Source organism: Podarcis raffonei, chromosome 10, assembly GCF_027172205.1.
Source record: "Podarcis raffonei isolate rPodRaf1 chromosome 10, rPodRaf1.pri, whole genome shotgun sequence".
Taxonomy (NCBI): domain Eukaryota; kingdom Metazoa; phylum Chordata; class Lepidosauria; order Squamata; family Lacertidae; genus Podarcis; species Podarcis raffonei.
In genome coordinates this window covers 17,483,326-17,499,617 of record NC_070611.1, presented here as the reverse complement: position 1 = coordinate 17,499,617, position 16,292 = coordinate 17,483,326, and the positions used below count along the sequence as shown (strand labels likewise).

At 45.8% G+C, this 16,292-nt stretch overlaps 1 protein-coding gene across 4 annotated transcripts in view; it reads left to right on the top strand.

Moving 5' to 3' along the window:
* The window catches only part of PLXNB2 (plexin B2), a 349,645-nt gene that overhangs the window by 30,669 nt on the left and 302,684 nt on the right, over positions 1-16,292 (top strand). For 2 of the 4 annotated variants that reach the window (XM_053406826.1, XM_053406827.1), the window contains exon 2: positions 1,276-1,379. The exons of the other annotated variants lie outside the window; for them this stretch is intronic. The gene's annotated coding sequence lies outside the window, so the exon portion shown is untranslated. The remainder of the gene's footprint in view (positions 1-1,275; positions 1,380-16,292) is intronic. 4 annotated transcript variants of the gene reach the window in all.

The window sequence follows — 16,292 nt, the reverse complement described above, 5'->3', positions numbered from 1 at the left end:
ACAGAAGCGCTAAATCCGCTCACGTGCGTGCACAGAGTGGTGCTTTGTCGAGCGTCCCTTTTGTCGAGTGTCCAGGGCTCCGGAACTGATCCCAGACTCAAAACGGGGTACCACTTATTTCATTTGCTTACACATTATTTCTCCATTTTGGCTTTATTTCTGCTAAATAAATCATGAGACGGTGTAATATGTCATGTGTTGCTGTTCATCTGAGGTTGTGTTTACCTGATTTTAAGACCTGCTAAGGAACAGGTGGTTGTTCTCATGTCTTCATATGTAAAACCACAGAATTCAAAGGGGGGTGCACTTTCTTCTTCCTATGACTGTATATATCTGACTTTTAACACTGTTGTGGGGTATGTAGGTGCTTGCCCTTTTGGTCCTTAAAATGGCATGGAATCCTTCCTTTAACAGATTCACATTTCTGCCAACTGAGATGAGAATATCATGTAAAATTGTCCAGTTTGAAAAGAGTTTAGGAGTATAATCTGGTAAGAATTTATCTGGGAGTAAGCCTTGTTGAACATGGTGGAACTTAGCATTGTTTAACTATGTTTTATATATGCTGTAAGCCGCCCACAGTGGGTGGAGTAATAAAATTATTATTATTATTATTATTATTATTATTATTATTATTATTATTATTATTTGCTTGTGATACCTTGCACTGCCACAGACTGATGAGGCAGGCTTGCATTTTACAGCAGAAGCACCAAATGCAGCAGGACTCTTTTGTATTCAGTTCCTTTTATGTTACATAGATACAATGCTTGAGATGGCAAATGGTAGTTTCTGAATAAAGGCACTTCTCTTTCCTGCCCCAAATATAGTTACTGAGACATTAGGGTTATAGTAATTTCGAAATCCTTTCATCAAATGGATTTAGCAGCGTGTGGGTGGTGCAAAAAATAAAAATAAAAATGTGCCCGAGCCATTTGTTACACCAAGTTAGGCATGTGCTATTCTGTCCTGTGAGAAATGCAGCATGCGGGGTACAAAGGCATCTCATTCATCAAAATGTATCACAGTGTCACTAATTCTATTTTTGAGTTATGAATTGTGGGCGAATTTATGAAGGATGCCTGTTGGAAGAACCCATCTGTCTGAATGACAAGATGTTAGGAGCTGTTGGTGCAGCAGACATAAAAAAGGCTGTATGGCAAAAAGATTAATTACTTCAAAATATTTAAGTAAAACTAACTTTTGACATCAAAGGGAGTTTGCACTTAATCCGGCACTTCTGATTTTATATACATGACTTCATTTTTTTTACAGTGCTTTGCTAGCTACTGAAACTTCAAAGTCATATTACTACATTATCTAATTGATCCAAATAGCACTGCCTTGGAGACTTCAAAGTATTGTCTCCTATTTTACAGGTAAGCAAATAAAAGATTGAAAAGTCTGAACCATCCCTTGGATAATTAAGCCAAGGGCTAAACCCAGCTGTTATCTGTGCTGTGTGGGTGCCCTTTCTGCATGGTTGGTTTTCCTAGCCCGCCTGTAGTGTATGAAAATGCATATTTACTACTCCAACTGAAGTCATGACCATGTCATCTGCCCATTCATGTGGTCCCTTGCAGTGCAAGTTAGGACCAAGTGGAAGCAGCATTCACCCTTCAGAGGTGAAACACAGGTGGTGCTGTGGTCTAAACCACTGAGCCTCTTGGGCTTGCCAATCAGAAGGTCAGCAGTTCGATTCCCCACCGTGGGGGGTGACCTCCCGTTGCTCTGTTCCAGCTCCTGCCAACCTAGCAGTTCGAAAGCTCGCCCCAAAGTGCAAGTAGATAAATAGGTACCACTCCGGCAGGAAGGTAAATGGTGTTTCCGTGCACTGCTCTGACTTCGGTGTTCTGTTGCGCCAGAAGTGGCTTAGCCATGCTGGCCACATGACCCGGAAAAACTGTCTGCGGAGCGGACAAATGCCGGCTCCCTCAGCCTGTAAAGCGAGATGAGCTCCACAACCCCAGAGTAGTTCGCAACTGGACTTAACTTTCAGGGGTCCTTTACCTTTAAAGTGACAAGACAATCATTGGTTTGGTATATCAGCTTGGTGAGTGCATTTGAGTGATGAAGGCTGCAGTGCTTTGCAATTGGTGTTGAAATTTCTCAAGTAAATTTGCTATGTTTCTAGTAACATGTTACGTTTCTGTGTTAATTAGAAAGAATGCTAGATGTTTTGCTATAGAAGATTTTATGCATTGCAAACTACTCGATTCACTTGAAAAATGTCTACCATTTCTGTGCTGTGTCCATTGTAGTTTGTTAGTATCACCTTAAAATGATATCTAGAATCTCAAACATGACTCCTAAGGTGTAAAACTCAGCTTCCCTGAAGATCTGTGCTAGTGGATGCTCTTAGATGGAATGATTCACATATGTGTGAATCAGATGCAGTGTCTCTGAAAGCACAGGTTTTGCTGAGAGTTGTCCAGAGGGACCATCATATATGTAAGCAATAAAAAAAGCTCAGGGCAACCCACACCCATTATACAGAATATAAGCCTGTACAGATTGGATGCCAGACTCCTATTTAGTTTATAGACACTTTAGTAAATTATCTAGCAATAAAAGAAATCTTCAAATGTGATAAGCCTTTGGCATTGCAGCTGTCCTGGAGCTTAGGAAAATGCATAGCTATTGCCAAGATTTCAAGAAACAACCTTTTTCAATGGCTGTTTTGGGTTTACAGACATGCCTGCTTTGAAGAATTTGCTGTACAAGTAATTACAAAAACATTTAGATGATGGGAAATATGCAAGTATACTGCTGATAACAGTCAGTATTTCAGCATTGCAATTTGCATGGCCTACAAACCTTTAAAGATTAGTTTATTTTTATTGCCATTTTTTTCTGAGCTATGTCTTTCTCAAAGTGCAATTCAGTTACTCATATTGTTCCCAGGGACTTTCCAGTGTCACAGGGCATTTTTCCTGTTCTTCTTATAGTGGAACAATTATGCATTAAATGGCTGTTATTACCGCTGGACTAGCCTTGCCAGAAGGTCACTGACGAAAGCAGAACAGGGGTTTGGTGAGCCAAAACTCCCATTACAAAGTACTCCACTTGGAAGTGTTGTTGCAGCTACACACATTTCCCTCATACTCTTTGTGTGTTCCTTGGTTGGCAACTGGAAAGAAAGAGAGAGAGAAAGAGAAAGATGTTGATATGATCACAGCAACTAGAGCAATGAGGACCGTTTTTACAAGTCTACGTCTTGGAATTCACCTCTTGATACAAATGAAAATGCTGCTTAATTAGTTAAACATGGATTTGTTTCACTGACAAGGCTTCATGACCCTTTTGGAGCTGTAGTTAATTGAGTGTTGGCATCTCTTTGCAACTGGACCAAGTAATTATTGGCCATTACTTAAGTAATACAGTAGTACCAGTCAACAAATAAGTGAACAGTTGTGATGTGGGCAAAGCTACTGTCCATAACAGAACTGGACAAATTGGTTTCCCTGTTACCTACATGGACTATGAAACAGTTTAGTGTGGGCTCTAATTGAGTGTTAAGTCCAGTTGTGGCATTGCCCCTTCACTTTAGAATTTTTTGGAATGATGTGAGTATTGCAACTTGGAAATAGTGTGAGCAGAGTGTCCCACTAGAGGTAATAGAATAATGGTCGTTTCAGGCATGAAGAGGTTTTAAGTGGATTCATGACTGCAGTCCACATCTCGAGACATCTTCTAATCATAATGAGGTAGGGCTGTATTTGAATGGAAAATAATTTGAATGGAAAATAATTTGAATGGAAAATAATTAATAGTCCTCTCTTATCCTTTTAAAAAGGGACGCGGGTGGCGCTGTGGGTTAAACCACAGAGCCTAGGACTTGCCGATCAAAAGGTCGGCGGTTCGGATCCCCGCGACGGGGTGAGCTCCTGTTGCTCTGTCCCTGCTCCTGCCAACCTAGCAGTTCGAAAGCACATCAAAGTGCAAGTAGATAAATAGGTACCGCTCCGGCGGGAAGGTAAACGTCGTTTCCATGCGCTGCTCTGGTTCGCCAGAAGCGTCTTACTCATGCTGACCACATGACCCGGAAGCTGTACGCCGGCTCCCTTGGCCAATAAAGCGAGATAAGTGCTGCAACCCCAGAGTCTGTGACTGGACCTAATTGTCAAGGGTCCCTTTACCTTTCCCTTTCACTGTTCCCGGCAACCTGGAAATTGTTAGCTCTGGGGACCTTTGCAGAATAAGCTGTAGAAAAGCTGCAGTAAATTGGAACAAACTAATAATTGTTTATCCAAACAGGTTTGGGTATGGTGCTTAGTAGAGGGTGTACACAAACATGCATTTTGTTACATTTCCTTAGCTTATTTGTTTAGAAGAAGAAGTGGGTCAGTGTTAAGTGACCCTCACATTAGTGTATTCAGTGCTGCAAATCTGGTGAAATCTTGCTTATAGGGGATGGCTTGGTATCTAGTCACATACTTTGTTCCATTGAAGGTGATACTAGGGACAAGCTTAGTGACTGTTGTGATGTTTAACCCTGTACTTGCTTATACACAAGTGCTGCTCAGAAAGAAAATAATATAAATAACCCTACAGGTGCCACCACTTAGTGGAGCAAAATAATTTTCTTCGTTATTTTTGTTAGAGGAGCATTGTATTTTATAAATGCAAAGGTTGTATGTTTCACCAAAATCTCCAATAGGTGTAATGAACACTACGCGCTTAAGAACATGTACTTTGAGGCCCATCCCGTGGATTTTCAAACAGCTTCCAAGTAAATGTACTTGACAAACGCAGATGTAGCCCTTGACGTGTTCTTTGTCTTCAGCTGTGTGTGTGAAATGTGTGGAAAATAGGAGACATGTGCTGTCATGGCGCATTCTCTTGTCCCACAGAAACATCTGGTTTGTAGAAAGGAAGGTGTGCCCCACTTCTGTTCAGCTTCAGACATGCACCGTGAGGCCACCACCTTAGAAAGAGACCCATTGTCCCTTTGGTGTGGTTACAAGTGGATCTGTTTCAGAGTGCTGAAGCTTTCTTTCAGTCAACTGACACCCAGGGCTTTCCTGACAACTGAGGTATGCAATCATGGTTAAGTGTACCTGAGACATTTATAAATAGTAATGTCCACAGGAGTTTTCAAATCAATAGCATAGGATGATTAGAGGGGAAGCTACTCAGACAGAATCATCCTTTGCACTGGCTTGTGGGGGGGGGACATGGCCAAAGTGTGCCTCATTTCCAAATTAAGATGCACACACGCACATACACACAATGAAGAGAATCTTGCGCTGCCTTGGCAACTACTTGCTCTTCTCCAGGGAGAATCTTGCCTCACAATAGAGAATCCTTGTCCTGTAGACTTCTGCGTTGGCAGTGGCAGTACTTCAGTCTTCTCTGTAGGAATAAAATATTTAATTTGGCCTAGCAGCAGCTGAGTTATAATCCAGCAATGTACAGCACTTCTTCAGTTTAGCCAGCCTGCCTCAGATTCCAGCTGTTCCACTGGCACTTCAGAGGATACAATCGATTTCCAGGCAGCTGTTCTCAGGCATCTTTTGATTTATTTTTTTGTTCCTCCTTCTGCATATGACATTCACGGGAGATGGGGACTCCAGGATATTTGTGTGATCTTATTTCTACACTTTCAGTGGAGTGGCATTGAGTAGAAGTGATAGGCTGCGTGGAGCGGAATGAAATTAGCTAGAATCTCAGTCTGGTAGCATCAACCAAGAAGTCTGGCCAATAAATAAGATTACAATTTTTTAAAAAATTAAACACCCTCTGGCACCAGTACCCTGATTTGTCTTCTGTTTTTATTATAACCTTTAAATTTGTAGCAGCTTGGTTTTTTAACATGGCGACGCTGAGAAAAACTGTTAACCAATCATTAAAAAAAGAAAATTGTATCGCTCATAGCAGACAAGTTGCTCAAAGTATTCCGTAGTAATGCAAACTTCAGCAAAGGAGAATAGGGAACTTATTTTTCCTGCAGTAGGTAGGAGAGGAAACTGGAGGCCGGAACAGTCAGTGCACTCATTAACACCCCTGGTAAGCTGTGAAAGTGGAGGGGTAGGCAGGCTTCCTTGGCTGCCTACTGAGCAGCTGAATTTGCTGGGCAAAGATGGTGTGCAGAAAAGTGAAAAGGCATTGTTGGTTGAAGGGGTCATTACAAAGGCAGAGGTGCAGCATTTTCTTTGACAACCTCTAAACTCAGCAGGGCATCAATACATCCAGTATAGTATCAAGTATTTACTTCCCAATAGTCTAAAAACAGCTGCTCCAAGCATAGAGAGGTTTTTTTTTAGGAGGGGGGTGAGTTACTCAGTTTTATCAGACAAAAACATCACCCACACCTTTCTCCCCCCTCCCACCACTCACCTCTCACTTCTAGTTATAGCAGAGTTTGATTCCCTCTCCCTTGCTACTGCCTAAAAATCTGAACCGTAGGATCTTCTGTGTTGGAGAAGATGCATTTTTCAGGGTAGAATGTGTGCTTCTTGGAGAAGGGGCACCAGAATGCAATTAAATTAGAAACCTCCATGCTTTTGAAGTGCCATATTAACAGCCTTGCCTTTTACTCCCCAGAGCCTATAAAGAGTTTTAATTAGCACATTTAATTTTTTAACGGGCCTGAATGAATAAATGGACCTACTGTTTTGTGTTTTAAAACTGACTGCACGTCTTGTATTAGAACATGAGAAGAATCTACTGGATCAGGCCAGCATCCTCGTTCTCACAGTGGCCAAGCAGGTGCCTGTGAGATGTTCTCAGGAGGACCTGTATGGTACAACATTCTCCCCTTCTGTGGTTTTCAGTAACTGGTATTAAGAAGCTTGTTGCCTCTGATAGGAGAAGTTGAACATAGCCATGAGGGTTAGTATTAGCTGCTGATAGCCTTATCCTCCATGAATTTGTCTTGTCCTTTAAAAAAAGCTATCCAAATTGGTGGCTTTCAGTGCATCTTATGTGGAAGGAAATTCCATAAGAATTTGTGAAGAGGTGCTTTCTTTTCTCTGTCCTGAACCAAATGCTCGGCTTCATTGGATAGCCCCGAGTTTTAGTGTTATGAGAGAAAGGGGGAAAGCTTTCCCCATCGGCTTTATCCACTCATTTTATTATTTAATTAATTCATTAATTCATCCACTTATGGGCTACATCTTTCTGATTAGAGAATATTAACGATCTGTTCTTCTTAAAATAAAATAAAAATCTTCGGGTGAGATACACCCATTCTATAGCATCCCTTATTTCTTATTTCTCTCCCTTTAGTCAAACAACCCCTATAGTTTCACTACCATTCTCGTGTTTCTGGATAAAACTGCTCCAGGTGAGATCCCGTGTGACGTTAGTACAAGAAGCAGGAGTGTTGGTGGTGCTGCACAAGCTGTTTTTGTTGCACGAGCAGTGGTGCAAGTGTAAGTAAAAAATGTGATACAGTGGGTTAACACAGTACAGTGCCCAAACACAGTACAGGCCCAAACCATTGGATTCCGAAGTTGTGCTATGTTCAAAATGGGACTTATGGGAGCAGAGTGACTGTTGTACCAGTGGGTTGATCTCATTCTGTCTGTATGGAAGCATCTCATTCTGTCTGTATGGAAGCTGCTAACTCTTGTTCTGCGGGAACACACCAGGCAACACTTCAATATCCTGTGGTATGCAAGCTTGCAACAAATGTGTGAAAAAGGTACACTTCATGTGCAAAAGGTTTGGCAATGCTGAAATAGAGAGTTGATAGTATCCAATGAAGTAGACCTTATAGCTGCAAGAATTTCCACTTGTGCAATTGAATGTCACTTCCCTTTCCTCTCCCCATGCACCCTCCCCAAATCTGCTCCACAGGGTTGGGGAAAACCCCCAAAATAGATTTCAGACAAAACCACATGGTAAGTGTGTGTGAAAGTTCCATAGTGGTGCCAACATCCAATGTGCTTCTACATCTACCTCAAGGGATGCTACTTCGTATTTTGTGTATTAAATTCATCCTCTTTACAGTGGTACCTTAGGTTACATACGCTTCAGGTTACAGACTCCGCTAACCCAGAAATAGTGCTTCAGGTTAAGAACTTTACCTCAGGTTGAGAACAGAAATTGTGCTCTGGCAGCACAGCAGCAGTAGGAGGCCCCATTGGCTAAAGTGGTGCTTCAGGTTAAGAACAGTTTCAGGTTAAGTACGGACCTCCGGAACGAATTAAGTACTTAACCCGAGGTACCACTGTATTTTGTTTTGCTAAAGGTTGCAGGTGTATCTTTAATCTCTGTCAGAAGAATGCTACTAAATTTGAGCAGAGATCGCATGCTAGGAGTGGGAATTTGTTCCTTAGAAAGCATACCTCTTGGCTCAGAAGAAATATTCTTCTATACTGGGGTTTTATCCAGTTGCACAGGCTAGGGGAAAAATGAGATATTCGAAATCATCACTTTACTGGCTCTCCAAAAATCCCTTGCTGTTGCCAGCATTCTGTTAGAATCCCTGGGGCCTGTTTCTTATGCCTGCTGCTTATTCCCTGTAGGTTCTCTACCCGTCTCCAACAAGAGTCTTGCTTTCAGTATGTAATTCACACTTCGCTGTATCCCAAGGTTACAATAGAGCACAGTATGGTCATGCTGTGTTTAATTAAACTGCTTCTTCTGCATGTCGCATCACCAAACCTCTGTTCTTGCTTAGAGCAGCTTCTCGTTCCTCAGTGGAAGCAAGATGTGCATGTGTGCGTTCACCTATCTTCAAGAACGATTGCACCAATACTGTGTAGCACTGCTTTCCAAAAGTAACATGAAAGCAACTTTCAGTGTGCCTCAAATGCTGGAAACAAACCTTGTAACCACCTTGAAGAACTGGCTCCTTCCTGGAGCAAGGCGATTGTTACTAGCACACAGAATGTAAACAAAAAGATCCCCTTAACTGGTAATTTATTCTTGATGTGGTTGTCCGCTGCCTAGTCGCAAGAGTTTCACTTCTCTGTCAAAGCTTCTCCATATCTTCAAATCTTTCATCAGTTGTCCAGCATGTTCATTTCTTTGCAAAAAATGTCTCCTGCAATTGCTATGCTCCTAGGTTCCCAGCTACTTATTAGTGCAGGAAATACAGGGCATAAGAGCTTGAAGTGGGGTGGGGGAAGGAGAGAGAGATATGAAAAGAGGGAAATACGTTTTTGTTAGAAAATGTGTGCCTTGCTATTGGCAGTTTTTATTTATAATAGAGTGCTTGCTTTTCAGCTATTAATTTTGTATTCTTTGTAAAGATCAATATTGCCTCTGTTCTTGCTTGTCCCTTGATCAGCTTGTAATCCAAAGCCCATGTTGTGCTCCTGCTCCTGTAAGTGCTGTCAGTTCCCTTAGGAATCTACCCTTGATGATGATCAATGGCTCATATTGCTGGGCTACACCTGGAATTGTAAGCCGCTGGGCTGGTCAATGCATTGCAAGACAAAAGGGTGATTCCACCCCCACCTAACCAGTTGTGAAATGTGCTTGTTTCACAAGGAAAGGAAGCTCTCCAGCTGATTCTGCTTCCTTAGGTGGCTTTGCATTTACCCGACTGTGAAAAAAGGTTTCATCTTGCAATTTATAGGGAATGTGAGAAACCCATGGATGTGGCTAACCAAGCTGGAACCTACTTAGTCATCTGTGAACTAGGAGCAGTTTAGAAGAGTTGTATTGGAACTGCCCTGTCCAAATTGTGATATTCCTCCTTTCAACAATAGGAGTGGAGACTATGTAGGTTTGCATCATGTTGAGTATGCTTAGTATTTGCATGTTGGTTTTATGTTCTTCTAAGTCCTTTATGGACCAAGGGTGCATTTCATACACACACACACACACACAAACCTTTTTCTTTCTTTTTTTGGCAGATATTTGCAGAGTGCATTTTTATTTAAGCTCTGAGCTGAATCTGTGAGACCCTTGTAATTGCTTTTTAAACAGACTATAGATAAGGGTTTAGTCTAGATATGACTTAAAGCACGAAGACTTTTTACTTAGGAGCAAAGAACAGGAGTAGAAAAGACTGGCAGAAAACTCCACAATGCTAGCTTCCAATGTGACAGACTTATAATGAAAGTAGTTATTCTCCAAACAATATGCTCCTATATTTAGTGCCACTGCTCTGCTCCATTAATGTTGCTTTCCTCCTATTGGTTCAAGGTTTATGGTTGATCGTTAAAAGCTTTTATTACAGCCTTTAGAAAGATGATTATACATAAAACTGACACCACTGCCTTCCTGGGGAATGCTCCTGAGGAACTGCATGGCTGGCCGGGATGAGCCAGAGAGATCCTACTCTCTACAAAGTGACATTAATGTATTGCTTCCCACTTGCTCCAAGCTCCCCATATCCTGGGATGGACAGGAAGAACCGCATGTCTATTGTGACTGAGCCATGAGAGATGGCCTTGGCTTCAGAGCTAAGGTAGCCCATGAAGTCAATGGCTATTTTATAGACCTTTAAATTGGTTGCATTAAATATCTCCGGCTTTTCATGTTTTTCAGTTAAAACTAAAAAAGCTTGTTTGGGTCGCTGCTCCAGCTGTGTAAAGCAATGGGAAGGAGTCTGGAGCAGGGATGGAAATAGCTGTGTGGAAGAAACTACAGTAAAACTCTTCCCACCTGTGTTCATTCCACCCATTGTTCTTGTTGTTTAGTCATTTTGTTGTGTCCAACTCTTTGTGACCCCATGGACCAGAGCACGCCAGGCACTCCTGTCTTCCACTGCCTCCCGCAGTTTGGTCAAACTCATGCTGGTAGCTTCGAGAACACTATCCAACCATTTCATCCTCTGTCGTCCCCTTCTCCTTGGGCCCTCCATCTTTCCCAACGTCAGAGTTTTTTCCATAGAGTCTTCTCTTCTCATGAGGTGGCCAAAGTATTGTAGCCTCAGCTTCAGGACCTGTCCTTCCAGTGAGCACTCAGGGCTGATTTCCTTCAGAATGGATAGGTTTGATCTTCTTGCAGTCCATGGGACTCTCCAGAGTCTCCTCCAGCACCATAATTCAAAAGCATCAATTCTTCGGCGATCAGCCTTCTTTATGGTCCAGCTCTCACTTCCATACATCACTACTGGGAAAACCATAGCTTTTACTATACGGACATTGGGGCATTTCTCAAGACGCTTGGTGGTAAGTAGGCATTGCTCTGGAATTCTGAATGACCTCATATCTAGCTCCTGTCATGAGTGTGGCAGCCAAATGGGTTTCTGAGCATTTAAGCACAAATTGCATAAAACTTCTATTTGGGTCATAATGGGTGTGGGAGGGAGAAGGAGAGAACCTTTTCATCTCCAATTTTAATTCAAGTGCAAGTGCTACTTGAGTCGAGGAACGTGTTAAGAGGGAAGGGAAGAAGAAACCATATATAATCTGCTGTGCAAGAGAATGAGCATGGCATAAGTGATTCCTGCCAGCCTGTCAAATGCTGTACATTTCAGACTAATCTTCCTGTATTTATACAGAAGATTGCTTAGTGTGACAGACAGGTAGCTCTTTCATTGATGGCATAATCAAAGCACGTCTGTTTTGTCTCATCATGTCTCCATTAATCAGAAAAAGAAAATTATGGGTGTGAATTTTTTTCGTATGGAGTTTGGCTGTTTCTCTGTTAGATAAAGCTGAATAGCAGAGATGCTGCATAGCAAGTAGGTTTTATGGAAGTGTATGCGTGTGGCAGGAGGGAGAGAGAATTTCAGTTCTTCCAATACGTCCGAGCTACTGGTAAACCCCACTTCTAGTAAAATGATTGTAATGTAAGTGACGGAAAGAAAGCTCTACCATCACAGTCTCCAGTCACAGAGTAACTCACCAAATATATAGGTGGAAATCCTATTTATTAGTTTCATTCTGGGACCAATCCTGTTTCCCCCTGATGGAGTTTGTTGCAGGTGTGAAAAAATGATCAGTCCCCTGGATGTGATCACAGTTGTTTGACTTTTTGAAGATTGTTTGAACTACGGTACTATAATTGGATCAGTAAACATTTTATGCTGATGACCTTTAAATTACTGCTGCAAATTGCAAGGTTAAACAGCTTGGCTTGTTAAAAATGAAATCCTATTAGCTTCCTAGAGTATCTAGACATTTATTTATTTATTTATTTATTTAATTATTTATTTATTTATTTATTTTTGCATTCATACCCCACCTTTCATCCATGGAGGTATATGATTCTCTCCCCACACCCCACCCCAAAAAACATTTTCCATACAACAACCTGTGAAGTAGGTTAGGATGAGAGTTGGTGACTGGCCCAGTATAACCCGGCATACTTCATGACTGAGTGGGGATTTGAGCTTTAGTCTCCCAGGTACTCGCCCAACACTCTTAATCACTACACCACTCTCACTTCCCTGAATATACAGATTCTGGTAAGATTTATAGGAATTAATTACCATATTGCTGAAGTTATGCTTAGCAAAGGTACAGAAGATTCAGAAAACGAGCTGATCGTTATCTGTATTCAAGCTGAACAAGAAGAGATTTAGAAATTCACCTTCCAGTGCCTCAATGGAATGGGATTCAGTTGACCAGCTTTGCCACTTGCCAGGATAAGACCGCTATAAGGCTGGCTTTGTTTTACATTATTAGAAAAATATATGGCTACTTTGTTGCCAGGTGCCTAAGCGCTTGCTGATGCCATGGTTTCCAGGGGGAAGTGGGCCTAAGATTATTCCACCAAGTAAGGCTGATCCAACTCTATTAGAAGCTAATTCTGTATTAACATTACATTTAACTTTTAATTGAAGGATGGCTTTGGCATTTAAACACTGGCTGCCCCATTCCCTTGTGTGCCTTCCTCCCATATTTTGCACTCTTTCTGAAGTCAGAAGCGTTGGTGTGAATAATTAGCCATAAGCATTGCTGTCTCTGAAAAACACAAAAGAGTTAGAATTTTTTAGATGCTCCAAGCAACCGCATCCAAAAGCAAGCCTGTGCCATACAAGCAAAATATATGAGCTTATTGCTGTTTTCCAAAGGGTCAAAGAGCCCTGCTGAATCTGGCTAAATGCCCTTTGTAAATTTCATCACTCCTCCAGAAAGGGGGGGTATTGCCCCACTCTGGATTATAGAATAGTTCTGCCCAATATGGTGTTGTACTTAGATAGCTAGGCTAAGGCCTGGGAGACCAGGGTTCAATGCCCTACTCAGCCATGAAGGTCACTGGGTAACTTGGGGCCAGTTACAGTCCGTCAGCCTAAACCAACTCACAGGGTTGAAGTGAGTGTAAAAAAGGAGAAGAGGAGAACCAGGTGTATCATGTTGAGTTCCTTGAAGGAAATGTGGGGGGCAACAATAAATAAAAATAAAATAACTTTCTTTTGAACCGCATAGTACTAGGAACATTCGGTAGCAGCGTGAAGACTAGGCATACATAATTTGTATAGTGAACTGGTGCCTAGAGCTGGGCGCTATATCGACATACCATCCAAAACCGGTTTGCAGTCCATATCGTGATACTGGGCTTCATAATTTCTGAACTAGCAATATATCACGAATCGTGATGTGTGCACGTTTGTGCGTGCTATACAAAAATCACAAAGTAGGGGAAAGCGTGAATGCCTCTACATAGCCAATGCCTCTACATAGCTCCTTCCTCATTTCAGTCATTGTGATTATACAGTGGTACCTTGGTAATTGAACGGCTTGGCTCCCGAACAAATCGGCTCCCAAACGCCGCAAACCTGGAAGTGAGTGTTCTGGTTTGCAAACATTTTTTGGAAGCTGAACATGCAATGCGGCTTATACAGCTTCTGATTGGCTGCAGGAAGTTCCTGCAGCCAATTGGAAGCCGCGCCTTGGTTTTCGAACTGTTTCGGGAGTCAAATGGACTGACACCCAGAATGGATTAAATTCGAGAACCAACATACCACTCTATCAGTATATTGCAATGGTGATATATCACAATGGTTGCATACCTTTTAGCCTGGCCCTTCATGGAGTAGCTACTTTTCACGAGGTAGCTGAATCCATTTCAGCTATGGGCAGGAATCACAACAACATTCTAAGCTGCTGTGTTACAAAGGGATGGTTCTGACTGGTTTGGTGAAGGGGGCTTACCGTATTTTTCGCACGATTGGACACACCGGACCATAGGGCGCACCTAGTTTTTTGGGGGGGAAATAAAGGAAAAAAAATTTCCCTTTATTTCCCCCCCCAAAAGCAGGTCAGGGAAACCGAACCAGGTCGAGGAACAGCGGGATAGTGGCGCTGCGCCTCCCTGCTGTCCCCCGAGCTTGTGGGGCTGGCTGATGTCTGCCTGGCGCGAGGGGCGCTCTGCTTCAGGGCGCCCCACCCGCCGGGCGGCAGGCTGCTATCCGCAGCTTGGAGAGCCTTGCAGGGAACTCCTGCAGGGCTCCCCATGCTGCGGATGTCTGCCCGGCGCGAGGGGCGCTCTGATTCAGGGCGCCCCACCCGCCGGGCGGCAGGCTGCTATCCGCAGCTTGGAGAGCCTTGCGGGGAACTCCTGCAGGGCTCCCCACCCTGCGGATGTCTGCCTGGCGCGAGGGGCGCTCTGATTCAGGGCGCCCCGCCCGCCTGGCGGCAGGCTACTATCCGCAGCTTGGGGAGCCTTGCAGGGAACTCCTGCAGGGCTCCCCACCCTGCGGATGTCTGCCCGGCGCGAGGGGCGCTCTGATTCAGGGCGCCCCGCCCGCCGGGCGGCAGGCTGCTATCCGCAGCTTGGGGAGCCTTGCAGGGAACTCCTGCAGGGCTCCCCACCCTGCGGATGTCTGCCCGGCGCGAGGGGCGCTCTGATTCAGGGCGCCCCACCCGCCGGGCGGCAGGCTGCTATCCGCAGCTTGGAGAGCCTTGCAGGGAACTCCTGCAGGGCTCCCCACGCTGCGGATGTCTGCCCGGCGCGAGGGGCGCTCTGATTCAGGGCGCCCCACCCGCCGGGCGGCAGGCTGCTATCCGCAGCTTGGAGAGCCTTGCGGGGAACTCCTGCAGGGCTCCCCACCCTGCGGATGTCTGCCCGGCGCGAGGGGCGCTCTGATTCAGGGCGCCCCGCCCGCCGGGCGGCAAGCTGCTATCCGCAGCTTGGGGAGCCTTGCAGGGAACTCCTGCAGGGCTCCCCACCCTGCGGATGTCTGCCCGGCGCGAGGGGCGCTCTGATTCAGGGCGCCCCACCCGCCGGGCGGCAGGCTGCTATCCGCAGCTTGGGGAGCCTTGCAGGGAACTCCTGCAGGGCTCCCCACCCTGCGGATGTGTTCCCGAAGCGCCGGGCGCTCTGCTTTCAGGGCGCCCGACGCTCCGGGAAGCAGGCTGCTATCCGCAGCCTAGACATCCCTGCGGGACCTCCCGCAGGGTTGCCTAGGCTGCGGATGAGTTCCCGAAGCGCCGGGCGCTCTGCTTTCAGGGCGCCCGACGCTCCGGGAAGCAGGCTGCTATCCGCAGCCTAGACATCCCTGCGGGACCTCCCGCAGGGTTGCCTAGGCTGCGGATGAGTTCCCGAAGCGCCGGGCGCTCTGCTTTCAGGGCGCCCGACGCTCCGGGAAGCAGGCTGCTATCCGCAGCCTAGACATCCCTGCGGGACCTCCCGCAGGGTTGCCTAGGCTGCGGATGTGTTCCCGAAGCGCCGGGCGCTCTGCTTTCAGGGCGCCCGACGCTCCGGGAAGCAGGCTGCTATCCGCAGCCTAGACATCCCTGCGGGACCTCCCGCAGGGTTGCCTACGCTGCGGATGAGTTCCCGAAGCGCCGGGCGCTCTGCTTTCAGGGCGCCCGACGCTCCGGGAAGCAGGCTGCTATCCGCAGCCTAGACATCCCTGCGGGACCTCCCGCAGGGTTGCCTAGGCTGTGGATGAGTTCCCGAAGCGCCGGGCGCTCTGCTTTCAGGGCGCCCGACGCTCCGGGAAGCAGGCTGCTATCCGCAGCCTAGACATCCCTGCGGGACCTCCCGCAGGGTTGCCTACGCTGCGGATGAGTTCCCGAAGCGCCGGGCGCTCTGCTTTCAGGGCGCCCGACGCTCCGGGAAGCAGGCTGCTATCCGCAGCCTAGACATCCCTGCGGGACCTCCCGCAGGGTTGCCTAGGCTGCGGATGAGTTCCCGAAGCGCCGGGCGCTCTGCTTTCAGGGCGCCCGACGCTCCGGGAAGCAGGCTGCTATCCGCAGCCTAGACATCCCTGCGGGACCTCCCGCAGGGTTGCCTAGGCTGCGGATGTGTTCCCGAAGCGCCGGGCGCTCTGCTTTCAGGGCGCCCGACGCTCCGGGAAGCAGGCTGCTATCCGCAGCCTAGACATCCCTGCGGGACCTCCCGCAGGGTTGCCTAGGCTGCGGATGTGTTCCCGAAGCGCCGGGCGCTCTGCTTTCAGGGCGCCCGACGCTCCGGGAAGCAGGCTGCTATCCGCA